Genomic DNA, 16,455 nt, shown 5'->3' on the forward strand with positions numbered 1-16,455 from the left:
TATCTCTGCCACTGGGGGGCAGGCTGAGCTGAAGGCCAAGACGAGGCTTAACTCAGGTGAGAGAACTTCCAGGAAAGTAGAATTCTCAGCCCGGGTGAGTGTCCTCTGCCAATGTCAAAGCAACATTTAGGAGAGAGCAGACTCTTGAGACCTAATTGGAGACACCTCTGTGGGTGCAACTGAGAACTTTGAAATTCCCTCTAAATCTCCTGATTTTGGAGAGGGGCCCACCCCCCCTAATAAGGGATCCCCTGCTTGAAGCCTCAAGAAGGGATGCTTGAGAAGATAAAACTCTCCCACATCAGAATCTTCCCCAAGTCCCCTTCTAGCAATCAGACTACTAGTTAGGGTCAATCTCAACATGACCCTCACCTGGGGAAGTGCCAAGTCTTCTAAGGGAAGAGTTTCAGAAATGGCTAACACATTCTTAAACTCGGCTTAAATCTCAACGCTCAGAAAGCTAAGATCATGGCATCTGGCCCCATCACTTCATGGCAAATAGATGGGGAAACGATGGAAACAGTGACAGACTTTGTTGTTTTGGCCTCAAAATCACTGAGGACAGTGACGGCAGCCATGGAATTAAAAGACACTTACTCTTTGGAAGAAAAGCTATGACAAACCTAGACAGCATATTAAAAAGCAGAGACATTACTTTGCTGACAAAGGTCCATCTAGTCAAAGCTTTCATTTTTCCAGTAGTCATGTATGGATGTGAATGCTGGACCATAAATAAGGCTGAGCGCTGAAGAATTGATGCTTTTGAACTGCGGTGTTGGAGAAGACTCTTGAGAGTCCCCTGGACAGGAAGGAGCTCAAACTAGTCAATTCTAAAGGAAATCAACCTTGAATATTCATTGGAAGGACTGATGCTAAAGCTGAAGCTCCATTACTTTGGCCACCTGATACAAAGAGCCAACTCATTAGAAAAGACCCTGATGCTGGGAAAGATGGAAGGCAGGAGGAGAAGGGGGTGACAGAGGATGAGAAGGTTGGATGGCATCACTGACTCAACGGACATGAGTTTGAGCAAACTCTGGGAGATGGTGAAGGACAGGGAAGCCTGGCATGCTGCAGTCCATGGGTCGCAAAGAGTTGGACGCAACTGAGAGACTGAACAATAACAATGTCCTCAAGCAGGAAGCGAGAGTTCCGTCTGCAGTGGACTTCAGGGTCCTGGGTCCAGGAGATCTAACATGAAGCTGGGTGAGGGGAATGGATTTTGTTGACATGGGGCAGGAGGCCACTCTCCCAAAATACAGGCTTTAATATCTTAACAACAGACCCAGGAAATTATTTTAATATGCTGTTCTTAGAAGCTCTGAAAAACTGAGGGATCTCACTATATGAAGTAGAGATGTCAGACTGTGATGGAAGATTTTGGAAGAAGAGCACAAAAGACTGAGTGAAGAGGGCATGCTACAATATAATGGGTCTATATATCAGACCATAAAACCTGTTGTTCTATGTTCTCCAGAAAGGCTTGAAGGACGCTGTATTTAACAAAGTCATACCAAATGCCCTGGTATGAGGGGCAGAAGCATCATTGAGAAACTCGTTAATGGTCACCTTTCTGTAATCTGGAACTGATGGTAGGAGATGCTGCTGTAAAGCATAAAGGGGGATGATGGGATTTCCAAATAGTAAAGGAGAGGTGGCAGCATTTTATTATCAAAAACAAGGTGGGAGTAATTACCTTAAATAGGCAATCAGGGACCCCTAACCCACAAATATCTATGGATATATCTAGTAGAACATGGTGTTGCTAAAGCAACGTGGCTAGGAAGCCCCCCAAAATTTAATTAACAAATAATCAAAATAGATCAGGGAGAAAGATGATCAGAAGGCTCATGTCAGCTACTGTGACTTATAAAGAGTCATAATCCTTTGCTGATTTTTAAAAATGGACTCAAGAATACACTGATGGGAAAAAAAAAAAAAAAAAAGCTTGAGTTCCCAGAAGGAAGGGCTTTATATCGCCCTGACAAGGGTATAGAGGAAAGATTTCCCTAGATCTTCTCAAAAAGAACCTATGACCATTTGTGTGGCCAATCGTACCCTGGAGGAAAGAACTGTCCATAGCTTTTGAGGATGATTGCACACACAGTCCAAGCTGACAATGAAAAGTGCCCAAGTGCCATCATGGCTCTCTCATGAGGGTGGAGCATGTTAAAGTCAGGCCTGACCTCTGAAAACACCAGGCGAATCATGGCAGAGGACCATGGATTACCACAAATTTACCCAATTAATTGCTCCAGTGGCAGGTGTTGCTCCAGAGCTTGTATCTTTACTAGAGCTGATTTAATTCCGCTTCTGATATGGGGCTTCCCAGGTGGCTCAGACAGCACAGTATTTCTGCCTGCAATGTGGGAGACCTGGGTTTGATCCCTGGGTCAGGAAGATCCCCTGGAGAGGGAAATGGCAACCCACACCAGTATTCTTGCCTGGAAAATCTAATGGACAGAGGAGCCTGGCAGGCTATAGTCCACGGGATGGCAAAGAGTCGGACACAACTGTGAGACTAACATTTTCATGCTTTCTGATATGTAGGGTGTGGCTACTGATAGACTGAATGGATTGCATAGCAAATGCATACCTGTTAGGAAAAGGAACTGGGAATGGCATGCAGTCACAGGGGGTGAGCAACAGTGTACATCCCCTGCTTTTCCCCAGGTCTAGGTCAGTTTCCCACTTTCCGTCACAATACAGGTTGAAGGAACTTAGACCACATGGTGGCACCTCAGATTACCATTCCTATCCTCCATACTGACAGCGCCGTGTCCTTGGGACCTAAAGCCTTGTTAAGATACATGAGCTCCCAAGGGTGGAGGCAGCCTATGGATGGAGTGTTCAGGGGTCCGGTGATCTAGTGCATGCTGGGACAGCCTCTCAAGGAAAGGACGAGCAGTTGCACTTTGCACCTTCAATCAGTAAGAAAGAAGTACAGCTACTGGTAGACCACTTTGGCTTCTGAAGTCAGCACATTCCACACTTGGAAACACTGCTTCACTGACTTCTCAGGTGATGCCAAGTGTTGAGGGGGCTAGTTTTGAGGGAGTTAAGATGAGATCATACTGGATTAGTGTGGGCCCCATATCCAGTGGTTGGTGCCCTTATAAGAGACCATGGGAAAGCATCAGAGAGCAGAAGGCATATGATGATGGAGGCAGAGATTACAGTGACCTGTCTGGAAGCCAAGAAACACCAAGGACTGCTGGGAGCCCCCAGGAGCCAGGAGGGAGGCTGGGGATGGCTTCTCTCCTGGAGCGTTCAGAAGGAGATCAACCCCACCAACACCTTAATCTTCAACTCTGGCCTCCAGACCGTGAGACAACAAATTTCTGTTGTTTTAAGTCATCTTTGTTTTTGCTGTTGTTCAGTTGCTAAGTCGTGTCCTCCTCTTTGCGATGCTATAGCCTGCCAGGTTCCTCTGTCCATGGGATTTCCCAGGCCAGGATACTGGACTGGATAGCCATTCCCTCCTCCAGGGGATCTTTCTCACCCAGGGACTGAACCCATGTCTCTTGGATCGGCAGGTGGATTCTTTTCCCCTGAGCCACCAGAAAAGCCCTAGTTTGTGGTAATTTGTTACACAGAAAACTTAAATCAGCCTCTCAGAACTGCCCACCCCAGGGACAGGAGACAGGGCATCTCTGCAGGAGTCTCCATTCTTCCTGGCTGAGTGGGGTTGATAACTTCCCTGCATCTCTGAGTTGCACCTGCTCAAGGGTCAAGGGAGATGCCAGGGAGAAGACCCTGGGCAGAAAGATTCCCAGAGCTGATATGAGCAGGGATGCCTCAGAAGGAAGTGAATCTGAGCTTACAGATAACTGGGGGTTGTGGACAAAATCAGGGGTGTCCAAGAAGATGTGATGGGACTCTCAGAGATGGCCGCTACAACCACCACTATAACTGAGGGGCTGGGGAAAAGCCGTCCCTCCTTGTTCACTCACACTCCCTGCCATGACTCTTCCAACCTTGCCCAAGATTATTTCATTCACTCATTCATTCCTGGATCATTCATTCCCTAAACTCCTGCTCTGTATTAGGCTTGGGAATATACAGATGGATAGATCCAGTCCCTGGGCTCAGTGAGTTTCCAGTCCAGTAAGCCTTGATCCCTGGAAGCAGAGCAGGTCATGGGAACACAGAAGGCAGGGGCAGCTTGGCCAGGGCTGGGGGCTGTGGGTGGTGAGGGCTGGGTAGGGAAGGACAGAATGACTTCTAAAGAAGACGATGGAGGCAGAGGGAGGAGCATGTAGCAGTGTGGAGGATTTGGGGGAGGACGTGCTGTCAGATGGCAGATAAGTGATGGGGTCCTGCCTCTGCAGCTCTCCAGCCCCCTGCCCATCCATCCTTCCTGCAGCAGCAACCTCTCTTCCCTTGCAGACTGCCCTTCCCCTGCTCCAGAAGGTCCTTGCGGGTCTTGAGTTCCTTGCACCCAGTTGTATTAGTTTCCTGTTAACACATAACAAAGCTCCTGGCTTGAAACAAAGCAAAGTTATTCTCTTACAGTTTTGGAGATCAAAAGGCCAAAGTCAGTCTCAAAATTTCCTTCAGAAGGCTCTAAGGGAAAAGTCGTTTCCTTGGTTCACTTGTCTTTTCCACCTTCTAGAGGCTGCCACGTTTCTCGGCTCGTGACACACTCCCACGTTTCCAAGGCCATCAGATTTGATGAAAACCTTCTCATGCTGGCATCTCATGTTCTTTCTCTCTTTTCTGCCTCCGTCTTCCACTATAAAGAGCCTTACGATTGGAGAAGGCTCTTGAAAGTCGCTTGGACTGCAAGGAGATCCAATCAGTCCATCCTAAAGAAGATCAGTCCTGAGTGTTCACTGAAAGTACGGATGTTGAAGCTGAAACTCCAATACTTTGGCCACCTGGTGCGAAGAGCTGACTCACTGGAAAAGACCCTGATGCTGGGAAAGATTGAAGGCTGGAGAAGGGGACAACAGAGGATGAGATGGCTGGATGGGATCACCGACTCAATGGAGATGAGTTTGAGTAAACTCCTGGAGTTGGTGATGGACAGTGGGGCCTGGCGTGCTGCAGTCCATTGGGTCGCAAAGAGTCGGACATAACTGAGCGACTAACCTGAACTGAACGATTACACAGGATTCCCCAGATCATCCAAGATCATCTCCTCATCTCAAGGACATTAAGAACCTTAATACCATCTGTCTTCTTAACTCCTTATCTTAACATCATGAAACTTGACATCATCCCAGATCCAGGAGATTATAACATGGACATATCTGGGTGCCATGATGCTGCTTATCACAATAGGATACACCAGTGCTAGCATTTCAAAATATCATCTCATTTTGTCCTCAGAACACCCAAGTAAAGTAAGTACTATAATAATTCCTATTTTATAGATGAGAAGTAGGAGCAGGAGAAAGTGAAGTCACACAGTCATGTCCAACTCTTTGCCACCCCATGACTGTATAGCCTATCAAGCTCCTCTGTCCATGGGATTTTCCAGACAACACAGAACTTCCCTGAAGGGCAAGAGGAGAAGGGGGTGACAGAGGATGAGAAGGTTGGATGACATCCCTGACTCGATGGACATGATTTTGAACAAACTCTGGGAGATGGTGAAGGACAGGGAAGCCTGGCATGCTGTAGTCCATGGGCTTGCAAAGAGTCAGACACGACTTAGCAACTGAATAACAATAACGACAAAGGCAGGCCTGAGGACCAATGGATTGCTGCTAAACTCTAATCAAGTAGGAAGCACCCCATTAACTGAAGAAATCTTGTTTTACTCCCGTGAAGCCTACAAGTTTGGGCCAGAGCAGAATTGTTCTGACTGCAGAGCAGATGCGGAGGCAGCTGCTAGGGGTCCTCCTTCTCCATGCCTGCCCCGCCCCCCCCTTCCCATAAATAGGAAGTAAATACTTAGGAAACATCAGTCCAAGAGGAAAATTGTTAGCCTGCTCAGAGGTCCCACTCATTGTCACCCTCTTCACAGAGATTCTTCCTTTCAATATCCTGCAGTGGGTTTCTATCCAGATTTTTCCCCTAGAAGCTGAAGGATTACAAAACAGGAATCTTTGTGGGGTAAGATGTTGGGGGGTGTGGGGTAAAATAACAGTTCATTTTCTCAGCAGGCTATATGCCATCCTGGCTTCTGACCTGCTTTCATCTTGGTACCCACCACCGGGAAGAGCACCCTGCCAGCTTCACCAGCCCATCATGAAGGATGACCTGAAGAGATACAGGCCGTCTCCTCTCCCATCTGCCCAAAGCTCACCTTCCAAGGCCCAGCTTCCCAGCTGAGGACCCAGCTCACACCACACACATCACACATACATGCACACATACACACACACCAGAAAGCGAGGACCAGGAGATGATGCGATTTACCCAATCTGTGCAACAGCAAGAAGCAGAGTCAATTTGAATAAAAGCAGGGACAATTTGAATAAAACTTTTCAGACTGCAGAACCCTCACTGCTTCCCTATCAAAAGAAAAAAAAAAAAAAAAGGGCACACACAACTTTTTCTTGGCCTGGATGCCCTACACCCTTCTCATGTCACCACTTAATAGTCAAATGTGGAGAATTTCCACGCTGCAGAATAAAAAGTCAAAAGATTTTCCCTAGAAGGCCTCGGAGCTTGATTTCTCACAAATGGCCCCAAGGATGGAAAAAGTCTCCCAAATTGAGACTGGCAGGAAAGCAGGGCCCATTTTGTCTGATATTTCTTCTCTCCTTTCTTGGCACTGGCAGGCTCGGCTTGCGCCAGTGGAAAATTCCCAAGTGCCAAGCAGTTCTCAGATAATCTGCACGCAAAAAAAAAAAAAAAGCCTTTTAACTAAGACAGCTCATGAGGGATTAAAGCAGGGCACCAGCCAAAGCATTTTTTTCTTTTTTCAGATTCCTGACGTCTTTTTTATGTCTATCAGGAGGTTTGCACTCAGCCTCAGTCTGCCACTTAGACCAGTGCTGAGTCCCATTGGAAGCTGGTTTTGGGTTTCCTGATGACCCCAGGTCCAGGCTTGGAGGAAGGGGGCTGCTTGGAGGGCCGAGGAGGCAGGTCCCTGCTTGCTCCTGTCCAAACTGTGGCCAGGAGAGGTTATGGGCAAGCTTGGAAGTGACCAGACCAAGATTATGCCAATGACTCTGAGCTTGCTGGAGAGCTTGGAGCTGAAGATGGAAGGGTGGAAAGAGGTAGAGATTCAAAGAGGTGAGAAAGACTGCCAGGAAAAAGATCCTAGTTCATAAAGACAAAATCTAGTATGTAACTCTGTACTCGTAAGACAAAAGATTTTTTTTTCTTACATACATGATGCCATCTCGTATTATTAACAGTAGTGTTTGTATATTCATTTAGGCAATATTTATTAAACACTTAGGCGTCAGGCATCATGTCGAAATGGAGAATTCAACAGTGAAAAAAAGAAAGGAAAAAAACCAGCCAAAGCCATTGGCGGCAGGGAGTTTTTAATCCCAAGGGTAAAGACGAACATTAAAAATAACAGTAACAGAGCTAAGTGGTGTTGCCGGAGCCCTGTGAGAGCGTGGGACAGGGAAAGCCGATGTGTATTTGGTCTTGATGTTCTTACGATGCATGCAGGGTCATTTTTAATCTTCCAAACAACCTGTGAGGTAGGTGTGACTGTTATAATCAGTAGCTTTTCCACATTAGAGATGAAGAAATAGGCTCAGAGAAGTTAAGGTGTTGGCTGGAGGTTACCCAGGGTAGTCTAGAAGGCAGGTGGGTCTTCCCTGGGTCTGGGATGCTTTCTCTCGGTGCAGGGCAGGGGGGTGGCCTCGGCTCCCAGGCGGAGGTACAGGCCCACCACGGCTGGGGCAGGCTAGCTCCACGGTGTGGGGAGGCTGCCTACCAGGCACCCCATTAGTCGAGCTTCTGCTAGCCCCATGACTTTAGCAAGTCTATGCCTTTTCTGAGCTCAGCTTCCCAGTAATAGGGTTGGGTCTTTAAGGACCCTTCCAAATCTGACCTACTCTGGGGTTAAGAACAGGCTGAGATTTCCTCCAGGAAGTCTCCTAAAGCATCTCTTCTGGTCAGTGGGAGTGACAGTGTTGATTTCAGAGCCGTGGTCTCAGGGACTGTGTTACCTGAATCGTGCATAGAACCTTGTTAGGATGCCCGTGCCAGATGGTGGATGGGTCTCTGGAAACAGTGCCTTGTTTCACGGAGCATCCAGTTCATACATGGGAGAATTCTGTGAGATGCTCTAAGTGATGCTTTCACTTTTACAAACTTCTTCCAGTGGCATAACATTAGTTTCCTGTGGCTATCATAACAAGTTACCCACAAACTTGGTAGCTTGAAACAACGGAAATTTGTTCCCTTGACAGGACGAGAGGCCAGAAGCCTGAAATCAAGATGTCAGTAGGGCTCAAATAACGAACACTGGAGAGGATGTGGAGAAAATGGAAGCCTTCTACACTGTTGGTGGGAACATAAATTGGTGCAGCGACTATGGAGAACAGGATGGAGGTTCCTCAGAAAACCAAAAATTGAGCTACAATATGATTCATCAATCCCACTCCTGAGCAGATATCCAGACAACTTGTGTCCGACTCTTTGCAACCCCATGGACTGTAGCCCACCAGGCTCCTCTGTCCATGGGATTTTCCAGGCAAGAATACGGGAGTGGGTGGCCATTTCCTCCTCCAGGAGATCTTCCCAACCAGGGAATGGAACCCACAACTTCTGCATCTCCTGCATTGGAAGGTGGATTCTTTACCACTGCATCGCCGGGGAAGCTGCATCCAGACAACACTACAATTCAAGAAGACTCCTGCACCCCTGTTCATAGCAGCAATATTCACAATAGCCAAGACATGGAAACACCCTGAAAGTTCATGGGCAGATGAATGAATAAAGCAGTGGTACATATATACAATGAAATACTACTCAGCCATAAGAAAGAACAGAATAATACCATTTGCAGCAACATGTTTGCCACTAGAGATTATCACACTAAGTGAAGTCAGAAAGAGATAGACAAATATCACATGATATGTGGAATCTAAAATATGGCACTGATGAAGCTGTCTGTGAAACAGAAATAGACTCACAGACATAAGGAACCGACTTGTGGCTACCAAGTGGGTGGGGGGTGGAGAAGGGATGGACTGGGACTTCAAGGTTAGTAGATACAAACTATTACAGATAAAATGGGTAAATAGCAAGGTCCTACTGTGTAGCACAGAGAACTATATTCAGCATCTCATGATAAACCAGTAAGGAAAAGAATATTTAAAAGAATGTATGTATGTGTATAAGTGAACCACTTTGCTGTATAGTAGAAATTATTAATAATACAATATTGTGAAGCAGCTCTACTTCAACTTGAAAAAATACTTTGAAAAAAATGGTGTCATTAGGGCTGAGCTCCTTCCAGAGGCCTTAGGAGGGGACCCTTCTTGTCTCTTCCAGCTCCTGGTGGCTGTGAGTATTTCTAGGTCTGCGGCCACATCACTCCAACCTCGAACCCGTCACAGTGCCTCCTCTGTGTGCCTCTTATAAGGACCCTTGTCATTGGGGTTAGGGCCCACATGGGTCATCCAGAATGATCTCCTCATCTCCAGATCCTTAATTTAGTCACATCTGCCAAGACTATTTTTCCCAAATAAGGTCACATTCACAAGTTACAGGTATTATAACATGGACGTATCTTTCGGAGAGTTACTATTCAACGCTGCACATGACATATTTGAGTTTTCAAGGGCTCTTATACTTTATATAATGAAATTGTACTGGAGTGGACCCTCTGTGATGCCTTCATTTTTAGGATGGGGAAATTGAGGCCCAAAAGGCCATCTGATTTGCCCCAAGTCACATGGCTAAAAGTTGTGGAGATTAGTGACAACTCCTATGTCCCTCCATAGGGAGTGGTTACATGCATTTTGGTAGGTTTTGTTGGGGAATATTATGCTCCTGTTAAAAAGGATGTGGTTGCTCTAATGGGCTGGTATAAACTGAAATCCAAGGCCAATGACTGGATTAGAAATGGAAGCTACAGAATAATGCTCATAGCCTGATTTGCATGATGTTTCACCTATTCCTGTGGGGTCTTGAGTACATAGGACTGGGAGGCTGCACAGGGGGAGGTTAGGACCAGGCTCCAGAGACAGACCTGGTCTTCCTCATCACTCATCAACACTGGCTCTGGGCAAGTTACCTGGCTGGCAGAGGACCCCTTTCCTCTTCTGTGATATGGGGACAAAAACAGTCCTTACCTCTTGGGTCATTATGAGGCGGTGGCTACAAAGTACTGGATCAATTTAAGTGATGGACAATAGTTGTTATTACTATTGTTTTCATTATCATCAGTGGATTTATTATTACATAAATGTCTCAAAAAATTTTATTTCCATACAAACACTGCAGATGAAACACATTTATTTACACTTCCTCTAACAGGCCACTACAATGACAGGAAAGGAATTTTTAAAAGGCATTCATCTGTGAGGACAAAGAGTGCAGGAATCAAGAGATGTCTGTAAGGTTTGGGAAAAGGTGAACAAACGGGCAAGTGGTATGCAGCCTAGCAGAGCCAGCTCAAGTGAAATCCAAGTCTTGCAGGAGAGAGTCTATAGGTGGTCATGCCCAGAACCAGAGGATAAGACCTTGGAATTAGAGGCCTGGGTGTGTCTAGAGACTGGGCGAGAGACGAGTAAAAGCAGAGGGGGACTGATAGAAAGTTCTCCCTCGTGTACGTCAAGATGCACACTCATCTCCTGTTCTAGTGAACCCCTGGAGCTTCCTTCTCTGGAGAAATGGACCCAGATAGGCTCTGGCCTCCAAGATACTAGATACCTCTGAAGGAGGCAGCCTGGACCTGGGCTGAACACGGCATGAGGAAACATTCTGTACTTATAATGGGAAGATCTCACGGTGTCTTTCTCTCCTCAGCTCTCAGGAATCTACTGGCCAGATTTTACCCTCGATACCCTTACCAGGGAAGAAATTGATGGGAATCTCTCCGGGGAAACCCACTAGCTTAAGGGGAAAGGCTCACAGAAACTGCCATTTGGGCTGGGATCACTGCCTTACTTACTAGAGGCTTCCCCAGTGGCTCAGTGGTAAAGAATCCACCTGCAAGGCAGGAGACACAGGAGACGTGAGTTCGATCCCTGGGTCAGGAAGATCTGCTGGAGGAGGAAATGGCAACCTGCTCAAATATTCTTGCTTGAAAAACCCCACACACAAACAGAGGAGCCAAGTGGGCTATAGTCTCAAGGGTTACAAAGAGTCGGACATGACAGAGCACGCACTGCCTTCCTGCCCCATCAGGTAGCCCACCTGTCCACAAGACCAGCCCATGCCCACAGAGCCTGTGGGCAGCTTTCTTGTGCAGCATCATTTTTTGGGGGGTGCAAAGATCATCCATTCAGGAAACACCTCTAAACGGGAAAGAAGAACTTGGAGAAAAAGAGAGACAATGAAGTAAGCAGAAGAAAACTTTTAAAATATAATTCAAAGCCTCAGAGAAAATACTGCGTCTGTGAAATAAGAACATAATAAGATGCTATAAAAAGGGAACATTCAGAGAACACAGAAGAGCTCTTAAATATTACAAGCATAACAGTAGGAACAAAAATATCAAGGAAAAGAATGAAAGATAAAACAGACATAATCTCCTAGAAAAGCACTGTAGGACATAGGTGAGAAAAGATCAAAAAAAGATTTTAAAAATGTTACAGTTTCAGTCTAAGCAGCCTAACAACCAAGCGATAGGACATAATAGGAATTCTGAAAGAGAACCGATCAGATTAACAATTCAGGGTAGTTTCTTGCAACCTAATACCATGGGTTTCCAGACCAAAATGACTTACCTGGGGCTCAATACAAAGAATAAAAAAAGAACCGCACCAAGCTACATGATGATGACATTCCCAAGCAACAAAAATAAGAGAAGGATCCCGAATGCCCACAGAGATAAGATAAGAATCAGAATGACATCAGACTATCAGTAGCTGGAGGTGATAAGACCACAGAGAAATGGTTCCAATGTATATTTCAAGTCAACTATCTTTGAAATGTGAGCATGAAATGAAGACAATCTCAGTTATGCAAAATTTTGAAAAACTTACCTCCCATGAACCCTGCCTCAGAAAGCTACTGAAAGAGATCTCCACCAACACAGGAAATAAACTAAGCAAAAAAAAAAAAAAAAAAGAGGTGGGGGATGAAACTCAGAAAACAGGGGTCCAACCCAAGAGAGAGGCAAAGGAAATGTCCCCGGTGACATGGAAGAGACATTCAAGGCTGCCAGCTGTGCTGCAGTGTGAGGGTAATACCAGTGGCAAGAGGGTAATACTCTCCAGGAAAATTACTTCACTAGGGAAAAATGAATCTGAGAGATTAGTACGGTATCTGGTACCTGTGAATTGGCCCTGGATAAGTTCCATTTCTGAAAAAGTGAGGAGATGAATTAGCAACGGACACACAGGAAATTATATAAAACTTAAAGGCAATTATCAACTCCCGGAAGAAGAAAAAGTTACACAGAACAGAAACATAGTTAATGTTAGCATATTATATGGGGTGATTGTGAACACAATTTACATAGTCATAATACTAAATAACTGAACTGCATACTAAATAATATTGATTTAATAAAAAAGGAATTATAATTAGACCAGTGAGAGCGTAACTGGGGGAACTAGTATAAGAGCCAATTTTTATCTTGGTAATATAAAGTCCATTGATAATGCTGGATACAGAAAAAAAAAATCAAGAATTATCAATGTAGAGATATTACTAAGAAAGAGGAAAGAAAACACCAAAAGGAATATCTAAGTGTTGGAAACGGTTGCATCTAGCTGGAAGAATTGAGGTGGGCAGGATGCAGGCTGCTCTCTTTCATTATAAGTCTTTTAAAATCATTTCACTGTAAAAAAACTATATAAATTTACTTCTTTCTAAAAATAGCTTTTAAAACCCTACCATCTCTGGGGAGAATACTGGAAATATGCTCTATACTCTTTGCATCATTTTTTATCTCCCAGTGGGAAAGTCTTTAAAGTATGGCTTATATTAAAACAAAAACTAACATTTTTAGTGGGTAAAAAAATGGATCTGGGATTTGAACCCAGAACTCTGACTCTCTTTGGGGACGGGGCTAGTATCTAAGGATGGGGGAGACAAAACTTGGACCAGCAAGACATGTAGGACTTGGAACAGCAGAGAGACTGCAGAAGGGAATTCCCAGCTGGGAAAAGACACCAAATATTTGGCTCAAAACAAGAAACCCACGCAGAGATTTTGGTTTGAAGCTTTGGAAAACATTTGTTTTTGTTCCTCGTAAAAAGTGGATGACGAACCAAATTATTTGAAATGAGATTTTAACAAGAAAAAAAACTAATAACATTTCATTAGCATTCTCTTACCAGACTGCTATTAACAAGTCCAACCAGTGATTTTGAAGTTCTTTATCATCTCCAGTGAAAACCACCAACACCCGGAGAGAGTTTGGAGTTTATTTGTTTGCTATTTGCTTTTTTTCTCTAACGTTCTTTCTTCTTCTTCGAAGTGTTTTTATTATTTTGCATTTTTGCAACCATGTCCAGAGTGCTTTCAGATCTTATTATTGTATTTAAAAGGCCCTTAAAGCAAGTGTGGGCAGACTGAATGGACATAGGCATTTGAACTTAATTTGAATTCCAGATACAGGCTCATTAGCTGTGTGATCTTGAGCAACTGACTTACCCACTCTGGGTTCCAGTATTTCCTGAACAACCGGGTCAGAATGCCCATGCCATCGTATTAAACGACAGGAATAAGGGACCGAGTTGGCCCTCAGCAAACAAAATCATTCTTTCTTTCCCTCAACCACATACAGGAAAGTACCCAAATGCTAAGGACTTAAATAACCCTTATCTTAATTTCATCCTGGCAGAATTTCCCATATTCACCTGTACTTTAAGAACTTCTGGGAAATCTTTGTCAAAAATGATCTCACAGACATCACAGATTGAGGGCAAGAGTTTCTCAGAGAGCCTCAGCATTCAGTGGCCGTGCCCTGGCCTGGGATGTGTGGTAAAACGGGGTCCAATTCGCTATTATGTCTTCAGGCTCCAGCTCATCCAAGTCCTGGAAAAGAAAGACAGCCAGTTGCAATGCAGAAAGCAGGTCCAAGGAAAAGCAGTGCAGTGTACAAATACAATGGAAGCAGACCACAGGTCCAGGAATCCAAACATCCGGGCTAATTCTAGTCCATTTTCTCCTGTGCAACCTTAGGCAAATATTCCAAACTTTCTGGGCCTTGGTCTCCTCGTTTGGCAAAAGAGAGTTATAAATCCTGCTTTGTCAGCCTTGCTGATTTGGGTTGAGAGTCTATAAGAGGAAGGGCTTCTGTGATAGCCCAGTTGGTAAAGAATCTGCTTGTGCAATGCAGGAGACCCCGGTTCGATTGCTGGGTCAGGAAGATCCCCTGGAGAAGGGATAGGCTACCTACTCCTGTATTCTTGAGCTTCCCTTGTGGCTCAGCTGGTAAAGAATCCGCCTGCATTGTGGGAGACCTGGTCTTGATCCCTGGGGTGGGAAGATCCCCTGGAAAAGGGAAAGACAACCCACTCCAATATTCTGGAGAATTCCGTGGATGGTATAGTCCATGGGGTCACAAAGAGTTGGACATGACCGAGTGACTTTCACTTTCTTTCTCTGAGAGGAGAGTGGAGCTGGGAGACACATCTGTGTGCTTTTACCCCCAGAATTTCTGCTTTTCTCTTTTCTCTTTTACCCTGGCTGATGCTTGGGCAGGAGTGGGGGGGACAGGATCCAAGCCTCACGCTTTCTGGATTCTGAGTCCCAGGAAATTAGTAATAGCAGTGACTTTTGAGGCCTTGCTAAGTCCCTGTCACTATTCCAAGCATGTCACATACATTGACTCATTTAACCCTCATACTAGTCCCAGGCAGTAGAGGCAGTAGGAATTATGACACCCATTACACAGATGGAAAAACTGTTAACTGGAGAGGTGAACAAACATGCCCAAGATCACACAGCCAGTTAGTGAGAGGCCAGTTCTTGAACCCAAGCTTCCTGGTTCCAAGAACGGCACTCACTTAACTCCATCAGTATCAGCTCCACATGGACACCCAGCCCGTCGCGCCTTTGAATCTCAAGGTGTCCTGCATTCACTCTGGACAGGGACGTGGCAGGATATGAGAGCTGGCAGGCTTGCATGGACATGATGGCCTTCTCCTCCTTTACCATTTTTCCTCTGAGTCCAAGTTCCCAGGGCTGTTGGATTGGAAGCTACTGACTTCTCAGCACCCATCTGCCTGCCTCCTGGTCACTTAGGCCGCCCAGGTTCTCCTCTGAGAAATGGGCAGCGGTGTGGACCGAGGCCAAGAGCTGCTGAGCTCAGTGCTCATGGGCCCAGTGTGCCGGCCAGCTGCGCCCCCAGACCTGCAGGACCTACAGCTGCCCACAGAACCTCTCAAGGCTCTTTCTGTGTATGAGATGATAAGTTTTCATTTAATTAATAACTATTAGAGCTTCCCTCATAGCTCAGTTGGTAAAGAATCTGCCTGCAATGCAGGAGACCCGGGTTCGATTCCTGGGTTGGGAGGAGCCTGGAGAATGAAATGGCAACCCACTCCAGTATTCTTACCTGGAGAATCCCATGGACAGGGGAGCCTGGCCGACTACTGTCCATGGGGTCGCAAAGAGTCAGACACGACAGTGACTAAACCACCACCACCAAGTCCTACTATGCACTGAGCACGGTTCCAGGTGCTGGAGCACAGTCATTGCCTCGAGGTGCTGAGAGTCAAGTGTGGGAGAGACAGAAAAAAAACACGTAAACACATGCTCTGCTGTCAGGCAGTGATTTATATGAACATAAACAGAGCAAGTTTAGGAGTGACCATGCAGTGACAACAGCAGTTTCATTTACTTTAAATTTTTGGTGGCACTGGGTCTTTGTTGCTGTGCGTGGACTTTGACTGCAGGGAGCAGGGGCTGCTCTTGGTTGCTGTGCACGGGCTTCTCATTGTGGTGGATTCTCTTGGGAGCACAGGCTCTAGGTACACAGGTTTCAGTAGCTGCAGCTGGTGGGCCCTGGAGTGCAGGCACCTGGGCTTAGTTGCTCTGCAGCATGTGGAATTTTTCTGGACCAGGGATCGAACCCACATCCCCCTGCATTGGCAGGCGGATTCTTACACACTGTACCACCAGGGAAGTCCCAGCAATGAAATTTAGACAAGGAGGGGTAGTGAGGGGTAGGAAAGTCGTCTCTGAGACATTGGAGCAGAAACCTGAGAGAGAAAGAGCGAGCGAGCATGCAGGTATACAAATACCCAGGGAAAAGCACTGCAGGCAAAGGGCAACAGCAAGTGCAAAGATCCTGGGGCAGGGGCATGCGTGCTATGCTTGAGAGACTCCCAGAAAGTCAGAGGAATCACCATGGCCTGAGCAACCGGGAAAATCACAGGGAGTGCGGAAGGGGTTCGGTGGGTGGCA

Source organism: Ovis aries, chromosome 6 (assembly GCF_016772045.2).
Source record: "Ovis aries strain OAR_USU_Benz2616 breed Rambouillet chromosome 6, ARS-UI_Ramb_v3.0, whole genome shotgun sequence".
NCBI lineage: Eukaryota > Metazoa > Chordata > Mammalia > Artiodactyla > Bovidae > Ovis > Ovis aries.